The sequence below is a fragment of the Panicum virgatum genome, chromosome 8K (assembly GCF_016808335.1).
Source record: "Panicum virgatum strain AP13 chromosome 8K, P.virgatum_v5, whole genome shotgun sequence".
Taxonomy (NCBI): Eukaryota; Viridiplantae; Streptophyta; class Magnoliopsida; order Poales; family Poaceae; genus Panicum; species Panicum virgatum.
In genome coordinates, this window is record NC_053143.1 from 49,248,624 (window position 1) to 49,270,247 (window position 21,624).

Sequence of the window (21,624 nt, forward strand, 5' to 3'; positions counted from 1 at the left end):
AGGATCTAGGGCGTGCTACAAGGCCTACAAGCTAGCGCAATCGATAGAGGCGACCGTGCTGGTGCTCACCGGGGTAGGCTTCGGGTCGGAGATGCCGCGCGGCGTGGTCGTCGGCGAAGTCAGGGCGGCGGCCCTCGGACGGGGTCGGAGACGGGTCGAAGCAGTGGTCCTCCGGGCCTGCTGATTAGCCGACGGGGTCCGTGCGGCTCCTGTGTAGGTGGTCCAGGGATCAGGGAAGCGTGAACAGCATCGGTAGCAAGGAAATTCAACGGCGGTCCGTCCTCACCGGAGTTGAGGTCAGTCGCGATTCCGGCACTGTGCAGGTAGAGCTCGGGGATGGTGGGCACGGGGTTGTTCCAGGGCCCGAGGCGAAGCTGCGGTGGTGGGTTGCAGGGCCTGGGACACAGCGTGGCGCCGTGGCCGCGGCGGCGGGGTGTCCTGCTCTGGGCGGAGGCAAGGCGGGGTGGCGGAGTTAGGTTTAGAGGCGGCTGCGGGATGGGGGAGGGCGCAGGGGTGCAGCTGCATTTAAAGGGGAGGTGTCGAGGATCGCGGGTGTAGTTGGGGAAGGGAAACCCCGGCGAGGATTGCAGGGTGACGCGGCGCGGCCGTTGCGCGAGCGGAGGGCGCGGGGAAGGGGATGACAAGAGGGGCCGCGCTGTCGGTGAGGGGAGGGGGTGACGCGCGGGGTCTGGTGACGCAAGGTCTGCGGGAAACGGTGCGGCTGACGCATGTTGCCGGTTGTCAGCGGGAGGGAGGCGCGCGCGGTGCGGGAGGAGTCGCTGGCGTGCGGCCGAACGGGAGGCGGGGAGAGGAGCTAGGCCGCTGCGCGCCAGGCGGGCCGAGCGCGTGCGGGCTGAGCGGCGTGTGGGAGTTGGGCCAGGCGAGCGGGAGGGAAAGGGAGTGGGGAGTCCGGGCCGTGCGGGGGAGTGAAGGGAGGAGAGAGTGGGCCGCCGGGTTGGGCTGGCTGGGGTTTGGGTTTGAGTCCAGTTGGGGTTTCTAATTCATTCTTCTTTTCTATTTCTAGCTCAACTCAAGTCTAATGAATTCAAATACAAATTTGAATTCAACCCTAGCACTCAAACCAATAAAAGAGATGCTCCAGCATGAATGCAACAAATTTTTTTTAACCCTATGATAAATTTTAATTACTTATGGAACAAAAATTAGATTAAATGCAAGACTAGACATATAAGACCTTAGAAAAATAAATAAAACCAATTAAATTTATTATTAAATGCTAGAATTTAAATTAGGGTGTTACATAGAGACTAAATACATCAATCAATATTGAATTTCTCAATTTTGAAAATATAGCTATCATAACTGAATGGAGGGAGTACTAACGAGCTAAAATGTTAGCTCGGCTTGTTAAGAAATTAGAATGACCCGAGCCAAGCTAGTGTCGAGCTGAGCCAAGCTAGTGTCGAGCCGAGCGAGCAAACAAGCTGCGAGCTTTTTATCCGGTCCTAATCAAGTTGTCGTCTTTCCATGTGTGTTAAGCAAGGGATCAAAGCTTCGTCAATGCAAATATACCTTCCGGCTTAAGGTTTCCTTCCATCGCTGACTGCTAGCTGTAGACACTCAAAACAATCCCATTTCGATCGCTTTACAAGCCTTACCAATTGCATGCCAGTAGTTTCAAGATTAAACACATTCAAGAGGCTAAATCTTGACAGTGCACTGCTGTATCCTTTGTTTGATCGATCGTGGACGCGACTGAACGTTCTTCGCAAGAAGATGCCCGCACACCCGGCACCACTGACCTGACTTTCATGTTTCGGGCTGCATCGGCCGGCGATGAGAGAGAGCATGCCATCGTGGTCACCTGCGAGCATGCAATTGCAGGCAGCTCAGTCCTGACGAGCGTTGCCGGCAGCCGGTACGTGGGTGGGTCCGTCCGGGGTAGCTGGAGGTACTTGTCGGCGTCATGTTCTGCACTTCAGAGCAGAGTAATGCACAGAAGAGAGCACAATGAAACAGAGCATGCTTAACTCAACTGCTATCCAGTAATCTTATATTCTCATTGCACACCAAAACAGAGCAGGCGTCCTAGTTGCATTGAAATGCTACATCAGTTGGCCTGTATTACAGAGAAAGAGAGCGAGCGACCATGCATACAGGCACCGCCGCTCTGAAGTATCACTGGCAGATTATGCAAAATTAACATGTTGACCTTCTTCGTCATACAGGCAGCAGTCATGAAGATTAATATATGAACAACGGTAGGACAAATACAATGCAGAAGAAACTAAGCAAATGATTTTGGTTTTAATTTGAGAGCTTCAAGGGATCCAACTAATGCTGCACTCGACACCAGCAGAACGTACAATACAAGGTTTGCAGGCTCCTGAGGCCGGCACATTGCGCTGCCTTTCCCATGCACCGCATTATTGATGCCAGAGAGCAAAGTTATTAGTACTGCAAAAAAGGAGTAAAATTTAGCCGGCTAGGAAGACATCCAGGTTCCAAGCGTGCACAAGGCTTAACCAACCAAATCTAACCCACGCACACGGACATTTCCATGGGAAACTGAGTAGATAATAGCACTACATGTGTGAGCAATTTCCAGGATTCATTCGCTCACAGGTTTCAAGTTGTTTGGTGCTGTCCATGGGCGAGCTATTTTATCTCTGCAAATGTGGCGATTTGCGCCAACTCAAATCTTTGCTTCGATTTCGTTATTCGTCATGTCAACCTGAGATTGAATTGAAAACAAAATTAAGGTTAGAAGGAAATAAAGAAGGGAAGATGTATTAGAATAACGGGAAAGAATAATTACAGGAGTTACCACACCTTCAGAACGGAGGATAACCACCCCGTCCTGCAACGATGGCAAGTTCTCCAGGCCCATGTCGAGATCACCATCGTTGCTGGCAATTCCTCTTCCCTCCCGCACATAAAACAATGGCCAGAGCCGAAGCTCTCTGAGCCTTGGCGTAGCTCCTTGTTGAAATATCACTGGCCATACAAATTGCGAGAAGAGACAGAATACAAGGTACGGGAACGAACCAGCACCAACAATGAATCCCTGAAGGATTCCGAGGTTCTTATTGTCCACCGCCAAACGTAGAGAGCGGAGAGAGGCCAACCTCCCTAAGGCTTCAAGATCAACCTGGTGTAGTTGCCTCACGGCAATGGATAGGAAGGTGAGGTCCGAAACAAGCGATGGATTCACCCAAGCTGGCAGTGTAGAAAACCAACAGCTTCGTACTCCCAAATGACGAATATGTCGAGGGACAATCCAAGGTCTTGTTTAGTTCTTCCTCGGAAAGTTTTTGAAATGGAATTTTTCATATTTGAAGTATTAAACATAGACTAATCATAAAACTAATTACAGAACTCGTCTGTAAACTACGAGACGAATTTATTAAGACTAATTAATCCATCATTAGCACATATTAACTGTAGCAATTTATTATCTAATCACGGACTAATTAGGCTCAAAAGATTCGTCTCCCAATTTACAGATAATCTGTGAAAATCAATTTTTTCGTCTATATTTAATACGCCATACATGTGTCCAAACATTAATGTAATTTATATGTAAATTTTTTGACATGTAACTAAAGGCCCAAGTGTCCAATCCACCGATGCCATGTTGACCAGGATAGACAGAGATTTCTAGTTCATGGATCTTTTGCAGCTTGCGTAGGCCCTCCAACATCTTGTGATTCCAGTCATTCAATTGAATCCACGGATGCCTCAGTTTAGTTAGCTGGCCCCACTCTTCTATAACATTTATGGTGGAGTCATCAATGCATAAATGTGACAGCTGCTCAAGACATGTTAGGGCTCGTTTGGTTTTTTAAGTTGTTGTCACATCGAATATCGAATATTCGGATGTCAATTTGAATATTCGGATATCAAATTAATATAAAACTAATTGCATAAGTTACAATTAGGGCTCTAGATGAATCTATCAAGTATAATTAATGCACGATTAGCGAATAGTTATTGTAGTAATTAGTGAACAAATTATGGACTAATTAGGCTTAATAGATTCGTCTCGTGATTAAATCACGACTTATGAAATTAGTTTTGTAATAAGTCTATGTTTAGTACTCTTAATTGGTGTTTAAACATACGATGTGACGGGACTTATGACTTAAACTGAAAAAATCAAAGGAGACCTTAGGTTTCCGATTCCATTTGGCACTCTTGTAGATGAATCAATGTGCAGGCACATCAAATTTCTTAGCTGGACAACACTCCAAGGCAAGCTGGAAATAGTATTGAGCCTCACATCCAATGTTTGTAGAAATTGCAGGTTTCCTATTTCTTCCTGGAGCTGAGAAATATGCGTACACTATAATCTCAAGCACCTCAACTGATATAAGTTTCCAAGGTGCTTAAGGCTATTAGTTTGTGAAATGTTGCAATCCTCTAAATCCAGTACACGTAAAACTCGGCAGCTGCCAGGAGTCAGCACTTGAGCAACGGAAGAGGTGAAGACAACAACTGACCTTGCATGTTGTAACAAGCTCCTAGTAGCTTGAGCCACTATGTCACTTTCCTTGCTATTTTGAAGGGACAACCTCCGAAACATATTTGATGGAGATGGGCTATCCATACCACTTAGTACAGTAACAAAGTTTTCTTCACTTGACAAAGAACGGATAAGATCGAGCACCATATCATGTATGCGACAACTATTTAGCATGCCAGTTACTGAGTTATAGGTTGGATCATACTTCTATTGATGAGCTTGTTGAAGCAACTCTCTCCGAGTTCAAATAGACTCCTCCCTATTTCAAATGGACTCTTCCCCTGTTTTTCCCATTGGATAAAACCTTCAGCTATCCACATTCTTATCAAGCGGTCCATGGCAATTTTAAAATTTTTAGGAAACATGCTTAAATATAACAAGCAAGTCCTTAGATGGCATGGTAGCTCATAATAGCTAAAAGACAAAAAATTTCTCATATTCTTGACATCCATATTGTTTTCCATACCAGTACCAACAGAGTTGTACACTTCATACCACTCCAATTTATTTCTTGCTTTGCATGCTAGCAGACTAGACAACATAATAATTGCTAAGGGTACACCACCACATTTGTTTAGTATTTTGTCAGATACTTCAGCCGACTCTTGGTCAGGACATTTTTCTATGTCTATATTATTATCTTTGTTTTCTGTGCCAAAAAGGTTTCAGCTTGTAAGCACCACCGGCCTGTTCAGCAACATCAGAAATATGGGTAGTTATGATGATAATGTATCCGGTATCATTATCTGGCAATGCACATCTGATCATTTTCCATACTGATATATCCCATATGTCATCAATAACCATGCAGTACCTATACAGATTGCAAGTTATTAGCAATGGTTTTAGGTTGGAAAAACTTCTAATAATATTCATATATATATCAAGATATGCAAATTAAGCTAACTAGACCATTAAATATTTTTATGATTAAACTAAAATAGCTAGGGAGCAGCTAGATTAGCATGTATTTAGACAAAATAAGTCCACTCAAAATCTTTGCCAAGACATAAAATAAGTCCAGTCAGAAACAAAGATTGTAGATATTGCTATATTATTTTCACTTAATAATGATGTGAAAAAATAAAGTCGTTATATTTTGTTATTTAACAAGGGCCAGGCATGTACATTTAGCTGACAATATGTCGACTTAGGCCATGTATAGAACTAATTGTGATTTCAGAAATCAGACAAAAATCATAATGAGATCTAAACAACTAGGTAATTGGATAGATAATAAATTCCAAGAACCCTTATTATTGTAATCACACTATAGCTCTCCATCCTACTTTTGAGATTATAGATGCAACTAACCCTCCAACTATCTTATAATCTATAGATCCAAACAGCCCAACTATTTATAATGTATATAATCCAGATTATTTTACTCTATAGCCACTATCCAGATTCTTATAATTTGTACGAGATCCAAACATGGCCTTAGTATTATGAAAGAAAGACATAAATTATCCTTGGCAAAAAAAATTAGTCCACTCAGAATCTTTGCCAAAACATAACAGAAGTCCAATCAGAAATAAAGATCATATATTTTGCTATATTATTTTTGCACTCAATAATGATGTTAAAAAGACAAAGTGATTGTATTTTATTATTTAATAAGGGCCATGCATGAACATTTAGTTGATCGTATGTACACTTATGGAATGTCTAGATCTAATTGTGATTATACAAATTGGCTAAAAAGTTTTTATGAGAGCTAAACACACCAGGTAATTGGATAGATTATAAAAACCTTAGCACCCAGATTATTGTAATCCCACTATTTCCCTCAATCCTACTTTTGAGGATATAAACACAACTAACCCTCCCACCATTTTATAATCTAGAGGTCCAAACAGCCCAGCTATTATAATGTATAAATCCATACTCTTTTAATCTATGGCCACTATCCAGATTCTTATAATTTGTAGGAGATCCAGACATGGCCATAGTATTATAAACAACATAAATTATCATTGGCAAAAAAATCTCATATGTTCATATTCAATGTTTTAAATAGCAGGTTATATGATTTAGCGGCAGGGTTCTCAAAACGCTATTAGCGCCACTATAGCCCGCTATAGCGTGCTATTTTCTATTGCAGTGGTCATAGCAGCAGCTCCGCAAAACCGCTATAGCTCCGCTATAGCACCGCTATAGCCCGCTATTTAAAACATTGTTCATATTGACAGAAAGAATGGTCTCTCATACCTTTTCTCTTGAAGGAATTCTCTAAGTACTTTGATGAGCTGACTCTCATCCAATGTTTCTCCATTGATGTTCTTGCCAAGATTATAGAGCAAGCCCTTGAATAATTTCTTCAAATTAGGAATTTGAACTGAAACAAAAGCACAACAATCAAATTGTGCTCTAATCTTTTCTTAAACTGCATTTGCAAGAGTTGTCTTTCCCAGTCCCCAAATCCAACAAAGGAAACTATCTTTCCATTTTGCTGCATGGACACTCCATTCTCTTCTTCTAGAGTTTTGATTAGCTCATCTCTTGCCTCATCAATTCCAACAAGCTCTTTCACCTCCGTGTACTGAGCAAATAAATGAGGGTTGATCATGACAGGCATAGCAACATCATTGTTAATCTTGTACCTTTCGTGCCGCTTGGCTACCTCTTCGACACAGATCTTGATATCTCTAATCTCAGGGGCCATCCCATGACGAATCTTAGCCTTCCTGAACAAACCAACACTTCTATCAATGAATTTCTTGATGCCATGCAGATCGGCCTGCTCTTTGCCCTAGCCACGGACCACGAATGTGTCAATACTGTCCTCAATGTCATAGGACAGCTCCCCAAGTCCCTAGGCCAGATCTTATCTTGAATGTCAAGCCGGTCTGCCGGTGTACTAGAGACCTTCTCAAGGGCACCATTCATGCTCTCAAGCTCAGATTGGAGAAATCTAATCTTCCCCTTCACTCCCTTCTGCAGATGTAATCTCCGATGAGCAGTTCACCGAGCTTGGTGATAACGCTTGGCAGTGCACTTGTCACCACCTCCATGGATCTGTTCCTGGGCGAGGGCAAGGAGCTAGTAAGTTACTCTGTATTCTCCCTGTGTCGCACAAGGTGCATCTGAATAATAAAGGACGAGAGGGCTTGTAATTGGCTGGGCTGGTGGCTGGGCGTACAGTTGCAGCTGGTAGCCACTGTTCTGATTGAAAAAAGTGGCTGGCTTATCAACTGAAATGGCTGGTACCCTAGCTGAGATGTGCTACGTGAATGAGCGAGGGGGGAGCCAGTCGCGGACGTCGTGGCTTATCCAGCCGTTCGGCTGGTGATGGTCTGCCGGATCAGCCCAGCCGTTCCCGTCCCAGCCCAGCCAATTACGAGCAACCGAACGGGCTGTAGGTTCTTCTAGATGGGAATCAAGAGCTGCTGCAGCCAGGGAAGTCCTTGGATGGAGTGGAAGCTGGTCGTCACCAGATCGTGCTTCTGCGACACTATGCAACTTCCACGACTGCCTTGACTCGAAGTTGCTGCCACCTTGACACCAAGTTAGGTGCTCGCAGCTGTCATGGAATAGAACGCTAAGCCAATGGAGTGAATGGCAATAACAGATGAGTGAGAGTCGGAATCCAATCATATAAAGGCAAAACTATTGCTTGAATAATGAAAGAGATAGGATGGAAGTGAAATGACCCAAGAAATACAAAGGCCTGAGGACCAATGATGGTCACTCTTGGATGACGAGTGAATGACAACGTTGTGTGGATTTGATGTATCTCTTAGCTCGTGATGTGCAGGTGTAGGATGCGACATGGCGGTCGACGGCATTGCGGTGAAGGGCGAGCTCCAGCTTGGGTGCGATGGACCATGCGGCGATGACGGGCAAGCAGGAGGCTTGGCGCTGATGCATCATGCGGTGGTGAAGGACAAGTGGAGGCTTGGTGCTGAGGGGCCCGATGAGTCCGGATGGAGTCATGAGCGGTCCACATGGTGCACAATCAAAGCAAGAGTACATGGAGAGCGAGATTGTGATGAAGACGGCATCGGCCAAGTCAGGGAGGAAGGCAATGGGGAGTTCGAGTAGGATGCCTGTGTAGCGGGAGCGCGAAAGATCTCGAAGGCGTCGTGGTACTTGGCGGGGGTCGGACACGTGTCGACATCGCAGGTGGCAGGTTTGCCGGTTTGGGCCACAAAACCGGGGGCACGTTCGGTGCGGCCGGATGGCCGTCCCAGAGGACACGTGGCGTCATCGCGAAGCTTGTGTCGAGGCAAAGTGAAGTTGTGAAGGCAGCATGTCTGTCCGGTGGCCCGATAAAATGCTAGACGGTTTTACCCCTACGAGGTATTTGGCTTGTATGCTTAATGGGGGGTATTTTGGTCATTGACCAGGGCATCTATATATAGAGATATAGAGAGAGTGGGTTGTTTGAGGAAAATCACTTCTAGGATTTTCTCTCATTTTGGAGGTCTTCTCATTTGGGTGTGAGAGTTAGGGTTAGAAAGAGAGAGAGGAGATTGGATCTTTGATCTGATTTTTTTTGCCATCTTAGCTTTGTTGTGCTCAAGAGTGGTTTATAATCGGACCTCGTGGAGTAATCAAAAGATCAAATTCGTGTCCTTTTACTTCATCGCGAGCGCTTTTTTTCGCCATTTTCGGATGAATTTCGGGTGAATTTTCGTTCTTCGCATTTGGCCGCGTTTTGAGCCGGATTTCTTGAGGTGATTTGTTGCTAGGACACTTGTGAACATCTTTGATTCAATCACCTTTCAAATCTCTCGCCAATCAGCTCGGATTTTGAGTTTTCCCCAAATTCGTGTTATTGCTAGGGCGCTTTAGTTTTTCATCGTGGATGCTCCATCTTTTCGCGAACTTCTTCATGGACCTATTAGGTCGTTTGGTTGTGCATCTGTGGCCGAAATTTCGCTTGGATTCATGAAGTTTTGAGGAAGCAATTTTGATTTAAAGTCTTGGCGTGCGCGACGCGCGTGTGTAGCGGCGGCGTGGGGTGCACCAGCGGCCGTGTTGGTGGGCCAGGCGGGACGCACGCGAGCGCACGGGCTGGCGCTTTTTTCTTTTTTATATTTAAAAAAAAATCAAAATTTCAAAAATATATGTCCGTTTTGAAATATTTCAAAACTACCCCCCGGTCGCCCCCCCATAGGGCGACAAGCCCTAAGTGTAATTTTTTTCTTCAAATTTGCAACGAGGTCCCTGGCAAAAAAAATGCAAGGGGGGGCTGTCGCCCCCCCAACGGGCGACAGGGTCCCTCCCTCCCTATATAAGTCCAGGCCGCCATTCCCTTGTCATTTGAGCCTAAAAATTCAAAAAAAAAGAGAGGGGTGAGGAGAAGAAAAGTAGCGAAGCTCTGCCGAATTCCGCACTTATGATCTACCGATAACTTCCGTATGAATCTGTTGATATTGTATAACAATTTAATTTAATTAACAGATTAGCTGAATTAGATTTGGTGCTTTAGAACACTCATTTAGTATTACAATTTGAGTACTATTACAGACTTATTTTTAAATTAATTATGCATTAGAATAGAATTATGACAGTACCTTATTGATATTGCAGCATAAGATAATAGAATTATGACAGTACCTATATTTCACGCATCGATTTGGTATACGATATGTGCATTATTTAAATCATTGTTCATCATTTGGCGCACCACACTATAGCGCCAATGTCTTCGTCAGGATCAACCTACATTCCGTGGAGCAAGTGTGAAGCCACCGTACCTGAAGGAATTGATGTGCCAATGTGCTTCTGCGGTTCGTTATGCAAGTTCATGCAATCTGAGGTTTTAGGATATGACTACGGCATGAGGTTCTTTATGTGTGAGAACTACGAATATGATCCACCTAAGCGATACGGCAAAGACCGGGCCAAGGTAGCAGGACAACATACGCTATTTTTCTTTGTGACCTAACATTGAGTTGATTCTAATTTTTGTTGGACAAAGTCTCCTCCGCCTCTTTGTGATTTTATGCAGTGGTTCGACACCGTGCAGTCGCAGCAGGCAAAGGACTTTGTGGAACAACAAGCAAGATGGACTGCAGAATGTTGGCACCGAATGAAGCACGAGGAACAGCAAGGGGAGAAGCGCAAGAAAGAGCAAGAAGAGATCCGCAAGAGGATGGAGGAGGTGGATCGTAAGGCGGCGACCGAACGTGAAGCTGACAGGGAGAGAAAGCGAGAGAGGGCATGCCGTGCGAAGGAAGCTGGCCCCGAAACAATTAGGAAGGGCAAATATCCTCGGTGCACTCAGTAGAGTAGTACCATGTAATCCTGGCATTTTACATTCCATAAGGCATGGTAGGTTTAGATGCAACAAGAAATTACCTTGTCGCGTGCACATGCCACTGCAATTAGTTGTTTATGTTTTCAGTTGAGAGCTTGACTCTGTGTATTGTAACTTTTACCATTAATTTGCAGTTGTAGCCGGGAATCTATGAAATCTTTGAACTTGTCCTTAATATTTTCGGAGCTTTTCATGTCACTAGAATACTAAAAAGCACACATTTAATTAATATAACGATAAGAAATAAGAACTAAGAAATGCATTACATAATGTGAACCATCAAGTTTACATCATAATACAATGATAATGAAACACACATCACACATGCAGTGGCATGGCAGAACCCGTTGCAAACTACGGTAAACAGATTCTGGACTAACCTAACATGCCTTAGGTAATTTAAAAAAAACACAACAAACAAAACGATGCAGCATGTCACTAGCACTAGGGTAGTCCTAGTAGCCGTACCCCCACGTAGCAAACTGCGTTGAGCCTTCTCCGCAGTATCCACCCATTGCAGGTGGTGCAGGCGGTGGTGCTGGAGGCGCAGGGCCCTTCTTCTTGTGACAAGGGCAGTTGCAGTAAGGAATAGTGCATGGTTCATCCTGTGAACCGGCAGTATTGCTGGTATCAAAGATCTTTATCTGGAGGTACTCGATGAACTCCTGAACAGAATCAATTGGTGCAGGATCGACCCACCTAGTAAAACCACAGTTTTTTGGAGTATTGGAGGACTGCAAAACAAATTTCATGTAAGGTGTCTCATTGAAGATAAAGAAATGAAACAACCGAGTATTACCCATGCGTGTGGACATTTAAAGAAACGCCGACCGCCATCCATCCCGTCGGTGCACATCTCCACTAAGCAGTACTCACCATGTCTGCATTTTGGCCATGGTTCTCTACGATTATCGTATTATCGAAGAGGATTTTCATTGGTAAATTCACTCTTGTGCTGTGGCGGAAACTCAAACACTGGTTCTAGAAAGGAATCAGGTCCAAGAGGCCCCTCCCATATTATGGGGTCTCCCTTTCTTCCCCCTTTTCCTTTCCCAAAACCGTAGTAATTCTTCCCGCTAGACCCACCTCCAGACATTGGGTATACAATGAGCTTTGGTGTTTGAGTGCTGCTGGGAGTTCACAAACTTCGGAGTATTTATAGGCGCACAAAGGTCTGATACCCGGAGTGTGGAGTGTAAATACACCTAAAAAGCCTACATGACAACACAGTGAAGAGGCTAGCTGACCCAACACTGAAAAGGCTAGATTCGATTCTCGAAATGACTACTCGATGTATCTCTATGCATGCAGACTCACAGCACTGCATTGCTGCGGCTCGGTCGATCGCGCCTAGATGCCGCCTTCCCCACTACACGCCACAGACCTTCGCTATAGAATGACAGGTCCGTCGTCCTCGCTAGAGAGACTGCTTTGAAGGTGAGCTGGTGTGGTTGCCGTGTTGTCACATCTTTTTGAAAAGGTGGAAGGGCACTGCTATTGGGTTGTCGTCTTTTGTCACGTATGTCTGGGCAAAGAATGCGACATTTGGGAAACCCGTGATCGCCGTGCTGAGCAGTGGCAACCTGTGATCTCGTACTCACAGCTAGATACACTATGGTTCCTATTTTGAGCTATTCGAGCGTGTCACGAAGTTTACACTTTATGCGGTAGTCGTCATCATCGTCGGCGGGATCTCGGCCGCTAACTCCTACCGCACCTAACTTGTTCTTCATTAAATCATGGAAAAAATTCACCAGAACTTCCCTTATTTCACGAGCATTATGGAACCCACAAACATAACAAGTTCACATCAATAGTATCTATAGAAATAAATGACAAGTAACCTAGCACAATCATAAATATCGGATACAAATAAGCGGTCCACAGCTATCTCATTACAAATAAACATCAGAGATACAAACATTAGATATATCTAACCACCCCTATGGCGTCGGACCCTCTTAGCCCTCTGCTGGGCACGGACATGGCCCTCGAAGTAGATGAGAACATCCGGAGACCTCACCTGTCGCTCAAGACGCGAAAGGGGCTGCGGTGTCTGCTGCTGAGAGATCCCAAGTGGTGCTCCTCCTAGCTGTGAATACCCCAAGACATCGGGGTCAACTTGCGCGGCAGGCTTGTCTAGAGTCAAGCTGTCGAGTTCGTCTAAGGTGAAGCCCTCGTTATCTGGAATGAACGTACTCGAAACAAACCCTGCGTAACATATAAATGTAAACCAACATATGTTGCGTGGTAAATTAGTGAGTTTATCGAGAGAGTGTATTGTACCAGGTCGAAAGGAGGAAGAAGAAGGTCCGGCGCCCGCATCAGGGTAGAATCCTACGCATAAAATGCGGATGTTAGCGTACGCTCGTGTCTTTCATCATGACATATAGAAACCGAAATACGAAACATAAACTAACCTGTGTAGGCCAGTATCTGTGGCCCCGGTACTATCCCTGGATACGGTCCGCCAACCGGTCCAGTATGGCCAAACGCAGTAGCTGGATCGTATCCTGTATGTGATATTAGTAAATATGTAGGAACACTTGATTTAATTTTAAAGAGATATGTACGTTACCTGCACTTGGGAAGAACTGCGACGTCGGCCCGTGCACGGTCGACGGACACGGGAACGACGACGAGGCCTGGGACGACCCGTGGCTGTCTTCGTACTGCACACGGCTTCCCAAGTTGTGCACTACCTGACGCAACTGGTCATGCTGTCTCGACCATTCCTCTGTCTGCTCAAACTGGGTCATTGGGGATCCGGCACGTACCCTCGTCAGGTAAGTCGAGCAGTCAGTCTCCATCATGTTGCAAAGGCGAAACTGCATCCATTCAGTAAAGGAACAGTTAGAAACACATGAATTATCTTACGAGGCCGCCACCACACGCGGACCTACAGCCTCGCCGACGATAGGGAGGCCGAGGAGGTAGGCCATGTCCAGAAGCGTAGGAGTCATCTCCCCACACGGGAGGTGGAACGTGTGTGTCTCCGTCCTCCATCTGTCAACGAGCGCCGTCAGGAGGGATCGGTCGAGCTGAATAGGCCCACCCTCGACAAGACGGCCCAGAGTCAGTAGACCGGCCTCACATAACCTGCAATAAACAAAATTGTCGAAACAAAGGAATATCGACGAATACATAAGTGATAAACAATAATATTTCATTACATACCTGTTACACCAATCGTGGTGTATAGAGATCGCATCCCCAGGTGGACGAGGACGTAGCACCTCTAAGGCTCGGTGCTCAACTGCTGCAAAGTAAGACCTGTGGCTCGAGTCGGTAACTGGGTCTAGCAAGGAGGCCATCTCCATACCTGCATTCAAAAATATATGAGAACACATAGGTACATATATGTTTCATACAAACTAGACGCGTAATATTTATACATTACAGATATGTTCCATACAAACTGGACGCACGATTACTACATATTACAGATAGGTTCGATACAATTGTGGATCATGACACCGAATGCCTTCCACGAGCAATTCTCGCCGATGGTCGTCTGAACGTAGGAGGTGCTCCATCTCTGGGATTTCTGGAAGGACTGACATCAGCAGCATCGTGAAGTGCATTATGAGGACACTTCTTGTAGTTGTGACCCAATGCTCCACATTGGCTGCAATGCTTTTCTACCTTGCTTGCTTCGGACTCGTCCATACCATTCCGAATACGACGTGTTTGACGGCGGCCTTTGCCTTTCTTAGTGGCTGGATCATGAATAAACATCTTATTCTCATTATCCTGAATGAAAGGCCCCACTATTCCAATCCCGTATACCTCATGTCCCCATGTGGATACAGCTGCTTCCTTGCTGAAGTAAGGTGAAACAAATACTCCTAGCTGCAACGCAGACTCTGCACATGCCGCAATGAGATGCGAGCATGGCAAATGCAATAACTTAGGCTTCATGCAGGAGCAGAAGGCTTTGTCATCTACTATAATCAAACTCTCCTGTACCACCCTATCTCTACGGATACCACGACCAGTTCTATCCTTGCATAGAACCTCAAATCTATGCTCTATTGTACCTGTCGATATGACACGGTGCAGTTTGGCCTTTTCAATCTTCTCTTGCATATATTGTGTCACTCTTGTGCAAAACTGAATTTGGGAGTTCCTGATGTTTATGCTTGCAGCCATGTAACGCTCTCTGAAATACTTCATGCATCCATACATGATGAACTCAACAATTCCCACAAGAGGAAAGACACGACAAGAACGCATAACCATATTGAAACACTCTGCATGGTTCGTTGTCTGAATACCATACCATATTCCGTTGGTATCATAAAGGAATGACCATTTCTCGTTAGGTGCACCTCGAATCCAGTGTGAAAATGGCTTCTCAATTGAATCGCTAGCCTCTGCAGCCTGACTCGTGCCTGTTCCTGATGCCCTTACCTTCACTAGCTCTGCAGTCAACTGATCAAGCATCTGCCATAATGCATTGAATTTTCTCTGTTGATTTTGGGTGCACAACCTCTTAAACATGTTCTTAAGATCCTTGTTCTTGAAGTGGTCATAGAAGTTTGCACCCATATGCCTAATGCACCACCTGTTTTGGACATCGGGCCACAATGGAGACGTTGTCGCAGTTCCATGTTGCAATTTTAGTATTGATTGTAGCAGACCTGCATGCCTATCACTAATAAGGCACACATCTGGACGTGCTGCAACAACATGAACCTTCACTCGTTCAAGAAACCAATACCAACTGTCTAAGTTCTCATTCTCAACAAATGCAAATGCGAGCGGAACTATTTGGTTGTTGCAATCTACCCCGATTGCGGTGAGTATCTGACATTTATACATTCCAGTCAGAAATGTGCCATCAATGCAGATCACCGGAAGACAACACTGAAATGCCCTAACACAGGCACCTAGGCAAAAGAAGGCTCGTTGCAGAATGCTTTGCCCCCTAGTCACGGCTGGTACGAGGTATGTGTCATAAAAGCTTCCGGGATTTCTAGCAGCAACCTGGGATAACATACGAGGTAGGTTATCATATGATTCCTCATATGTGCCAAACCGCATCTCGAACACCCTTTGTTTAGCCCGCCATGCCTTCAAATAACTAATGGTGTACTGGTAAGTCTGCTCAATGTGTCGAACAATCATTTTTTGCTCATAATTTAGGTTTTTCATAATAAACTCATATATTTGCTTTGCAACAAAGTCGTATGATATATTGCAATACCAGGGAAGAACTTCTGACAGCAAACAAGTGTACTCTGTCACAATGGAACATTTCCAGTTCGACTTCCATTTTCCCTTGAATGCATGTACTCGCCATGGACATCCATCATTCACACACTTCACCTCATATTCTTTACTGCCAGACTTTACGAATCTAAATTCTCGTTTCAATGATATTGTCCATAGTCTCACAGCATCTTTTACGGCTTCAATGTTTGGATATGTTGCACCTTACACTACCTCATTCCCTCTGTACTCCCACTCCTGATTTTGTACGTCTTCTACGACATGATTGTCAAAACCATGCTCCTTCCACTCTTTTGGCAATGAGTACTGCTCGTCATCAGATGAGCCCTCATATTCTTCCATCTCCATTGCGGTTTGGTCTTCTGCCTCCATCTTGTCCACAATGCTATGTATCATCTCTCCCTCATCAGCAAGGCCCTGTGGTCTGATGTTTTGGTTCTCTATCTCTTCTAACTCATCTTGCTTAACATAGTTGGTCTCTCTTTGAATACTCGGAGTTGCTTGATCTGCACCATGTTGGATTTCATTTTGTGTCTTCTCCCGAGTTTGAACAAGAATGGCTAGAGGCCACCCATGCTCTAGAGCTGCTTGCATGTACTTCTGCCAGTCATCAGTGCTGTGTATCATCATCAATTCCCATAAATCACTTTCTATCTCCCAATTAACAAGAGACTGGACGGTCATCACATGTGTCAACGGATCAACACGGAACCCACGCTGCAGCCACTTACATATGGAACCAAAACTCCTTTCCAGAGGTTTATCTATGGCGCTAGATGTGCACTTAAAAGCAGAAAAGTCTACTCCATTTGGCCCATATAAAACATTGTAATCACCATAAAATACTTGAAACTGTATTTTGCTCGACATATCTGTATATCACAGAATACTTATCGAGTTATACTCTTTACTTCACTACCTTATTCAATAATCCGTAAAAACTAAGTATGGAATTCAACTACAACGTATAAGTATTCATAACTACGTGATGACACTCAAATTTTATACTACATATGCCAAATTCTATTCTAAATCGTAATTAATTTATAAACACGTCTCTAATAGTACTGCAATTGTAATAATAAATGTGCAGTCCTAATTTTCTAAACTAATTTACTACTACGTAACTAAAAACTAAAGTATCATTAAACAACTACTTAAATGGTTCTACTATAGCACTAATTAAATTAAATTACTCTACAATACCAATGGAAAAATACATAAATTAAATGTACTAACCTGCAGATCACAAGTGCGGATTCCGGCAGGGCTTCGCCGCTTCCCTTCTCCTCACCCCTCTCTTTTTTTCTGGATTTTTGTCAAATTTTTGGGCTCAAATGATGAGGGAATGGGGGTAGAAAGCTTATACAGGGGAGCAAACCCCGGTCGCCAGAGGGGGGTGACAGCCCCCCCTGTCGCCTGCGGGAGGGGGGGGGGCGACAGGCCCCTGTCGCGCCTGTGGGCGGGGCCATCGGTCTCCCGAGGGGAAGGCGACAGGCCCCCTATCACCCGTTGGGCGGGGCGACAGGCCCCCTTGCATTTTTTTGCTAGGGACCTCGTTGCAAATTTGAAGAAAAAAAATTACAATTAGGACTTGTCGCCGGGGCGACCGGTGGTAGTTTTGAAATATTTCAAAACAAACATATATTTTTGAAATTTTGATTTTTTTTAAATATAAAAAAGAAAAAAAAACGCCGCGGGCTGGGCTAGTGCGGGGCGAGCGGCCCACCGCGGAGCAGTGGCCTAGCTCGCACGGGCCAGGGCAGGCGTCCCACGCGCGGACAGCAAGCAAAGCGTGCACAGGCAGCAGGCCAGCAACGGCCAAGGCTCATGGCCCAGCTTGCTGGTCACGCCGTGCAGGCAGCGGCAGCTTGCAGCCCATTTTGGTTCGAATCATCTCATTGCACTTGTTATTTACTTTCTGCTCATTTATTTAATCTAGTTGATTAACTTTTGCCCCCGTTGGTGTCTCTGAACCAATGTGCATGCTTGGTTAGCTTGAATTAATTGATAATTATTGTTACTCTTTGCATGCTTAGTTAAGAGTACTTTTTTATAGTGATTAGTTCTAATCTTTTTGGTGAGGCTCTTGATCGTCTTGTTGGTTAAGCTTTGCTTCCGCTTGACTTTGAGCTTAGCTAATCTTTATGGAATCGTTACATGCTTAGTGAAGAAAGCTCTCTTTTGCAAATCTTTTCAGAAAAGCTTTTTCAACGCTTTGGTAAATCGACGTTTCCGCTTCGCGCTCTGACTTGGTCGAGTAGATTGCTTTTCGCCTGCTTCTGCTTTGTGTTAAGGATTCATAATCGTTCCTAGGACGAGCGTGTTACCAGTTGACTTGTGTCATCTTGGCGATTAGAAGAGAGGTGTTTTGAGCAGTGAATTGGAGTCGGTTTTTTGGAGAGAATTTTTATCGGCTCCTATTCACCACACCCCCCGCCCCCTTTCTGGTCGCCCGTTCCGGTCCGACAGTGCCCAAATCAAAAGTTTGCCCGGGTGTGTTGGAATTGTGCTTGCAAATTTAAGTACTTTAGGGACAAGAGGATAGAATAAACCTAGTACGTTTGATAGGACTATGTGCTTTTCGCTTTCATCTTTTCCTAGTGGCACTGCCATTTCCCTTGTTGACTTAGGCCTTGTTTAGTTGCCTCGTGTAAAGTTTTTGAAAGAGCATCTTTCTATATTTGAAATACTAAACTAAAATAATCACAAAATAAATTACAGAACTCGTCTGTAAATCGCGAGACGAATCTAATGAGCCTAATTAATCCGTCATTAGAAGTTGTTTACTATAGCATTGCTGTAGCAATTTAGTGTCTAATTACTGCCTAATTAGGTTCATTAGATTCGTCTCGCGATTTACAGGTAAACTGTGCAATGCATTTTTTATTTCGCCTAGATTTAAGTCTCCATGTAGGTGCCGGAAAAAAAAATTTGGAATTTTAAACTTTGCAACTAAAACAAGGGGTTATTTATGAATGCCTTTCGCTTTCATCCCTGCACCAACTAAAGGAATCTTCTTTTTCTCAAAGCAATACAGATTTTGTTTAGATAGCCTCTGTATCGACTGATACGTATAACTGTTCGAAAACACAACCACACCGCACAACGCGTCCGAAAGAAACGAAACCGAGAAGCAAAAAAAAAGAGAGACTAAAACGTGCTTAAACACAAGCAATCCGATTACTAAATGGCCATCCATTCGACGCGAAGACTTCCATGGCAAGGCACTCAAGAGCGCGACCCCTCTAACACTGGCGGCCTTTCCTCTTCTTTTTGCAGCAGCACTCAAAACCGGATCCAATATGTTCCTCTGAACAGCACCTGCAAAGACAAAGCAAGTCGAGCATAGTTAAAAGTAATGTCGTTTCGAGTTAGCCAAATCGCCCATAAGATGTCACAAGCTCCCACTAAGGCCTGATGCTTGCGTTGTTTCCTCAGCCCATTTAACCAGTGAGTAAACATATGGTTCACATTTAACGAGTATAGGCAAATTAAAAACAACACTTATCAGTCTCCACACAATTTAGCATTTTGGCAATCGAAAAAGGTGTTGTATTGTTTTATTAAGATTGCAACAACAACATTTTAAACTCCCTTTCCACCGCCATCTAGCTAAATTGTCCTTAGTGAGAGTAACCCTTTAAACAAGTACCACATAAAAATCTTAATCTTAAGTGTCAATTTAGTTTCTAGATAATGTGATTATGGTATTATATTAGTGGCAGTTATTGCCCTATACATGGATCGCACTAAAAATAGCCCATTCTGTTGTAGCGACCACACAAAACTATCACTTTGATCCTGTAGCTGAATATCCATTACTCTAGCCACCGGCTGGTGCTACGAGAGTAAGTTATTAGCCACCAGAGACCTTCGAAAAGAGACATTTAGTGAATCGAGCTTAGAACAGAACTGACTAAAGCTGACTTTTTCCTAACTATGTTATATGAGCGGGTATTGATTTTTTTAAAGGTTCATATTGCCTAGCCAAGTGTCTTCCGAGAATCTGATCAGAGACCCATTACCCAGCTTAAACTTGTCCCATCTCAGGAACTCGGGTTTGACGCGCATGAGACCTGACCAGAAATGAGAATCTCCAAGCGAGTATTCAACCTGAGTGAGAGATTTGAACCGAAGGTATTTCCTCCTGAGTAAGGTTTGCCACACCTCTTGCTCATTTATTAACTTGAAAAGCCACTGCTTAGCAAACATTATTTTGAGCATCGAGATTTAAGATTCCCAAACCCCCTTGGTCCTTTGAGCAGCAGATGACACTCCATCTTGTAAACCTATACTTTTTTATGTTCGTTACTTTGCCAGAAAAATCTAGACCTATAGAAATCCAGCTTTTTCAAAACCTCACGAGGAACTTCAAAGAACAAAAACATAAACAAAGGTAGACTACTAAGCACAAAGTTAATAAGGACTAGCTTTCCACCAGTAGAAAGCAACTTCCCTTTCCAGCCGCTTAACCTTTTTTGGAATCTTTCATCTACTCCCTTCCAATCTGAGTTATTAAGTCTTCTATAATGCATGGGTATTCCTAGTATCGAAACAGGAACATAACTTGGCGGCAACCAAAGGTCTGTTCATATTCCGTTTTGTAACCATGGCCTCCCCAAAGCAGAATAATTCGCTTTTATGGTAGTTAATCTTGAGACCAGACAGTTATTCAAAAGCACATAGCAAGAGCTTTAGGTTTTTTCCTGTTCAAGATCTCCATAAGAGAATTGCGTCATCTTCATATTGCAAAATGGAAAGACCATCGTCGACTAAATGCGGGACCACTCCCTTGAACTGCTGGATTTCTTTGGCTCTCGCAATTAAGATTGCCAGCATATCTACAACGATATTGAAAAGTATGGGAGATAGAGGATCCCCTTGCTTTACTCCTTTTCTCCTTTGGAAGTAGTGACCGACATCATCATTAACTTTTATTGCTACAGAACCTTTGGTTATCACTTGATTAATCCAAGCACACCATTTCATTGAAAAGCCTTTCATCCGCAACACTTGTTGAAGAAACGGCCATTTCACCTTGTCATATGCTTTTTCAAAATCAAATTTTAAAATAACCCCATTTTTCTTTTCTGTGCATTTCATGGATTGTTTCATGTAGGATGACCACTCCCTCCAGAATATGTCATCCTAGAATGAATGCTGTTTGAGATGGTCGTATTATTTTTTAAGCTATAGTGGATAATCTGTTCGTGAGTACTTTTGTGAAAATTTTAAAGCTAACATTTAGGAGGCATCGGCCTGTATTGTTGCACTTTGGTTGTGTCCTTCTTTTTGTGTAGCAGGGTAATCACACCAAAGTTCAGACTATGTAAAGGCAACTCGCCCCTGTGGAATTCTACAAACAGCTCAAGCAGGTCAGCTTTAATAGTTTCCCAAAAGAATTGGAAGAACTCCGCTGGAAAACCATCTGGACTAGGTGCCTTGTTGTGTTCCATTTGGAACACCGCCTCTCTAATTTCCTTTTCGCTGAACTCGTCATAGAGAAACTCATTCTCTATCTGAAACACTTGAGGAATGTCCTCCCTAACGTCCTCATTTAGAGAAAAGTTATTCTGCTCCGGCTCCCCGAAAAGTTTTTTATAGTACTCTGGATATATGTTTTAAGATTTTC

General features: G+C 44.0%; 1 pseudogene; it reads right to left on the reverse strand.

Moving 5' to 3' along the window:
• Positions 1-1,987: 1,987 nt before the first annotated feature.
• On the reverse strand, positions 1,988-7,500 carry LOC120645029 (annotated as a pseudogene).
• Between the last annotated feature and the right edge of the window lie 14,124 nt (positions 7,501-21,624).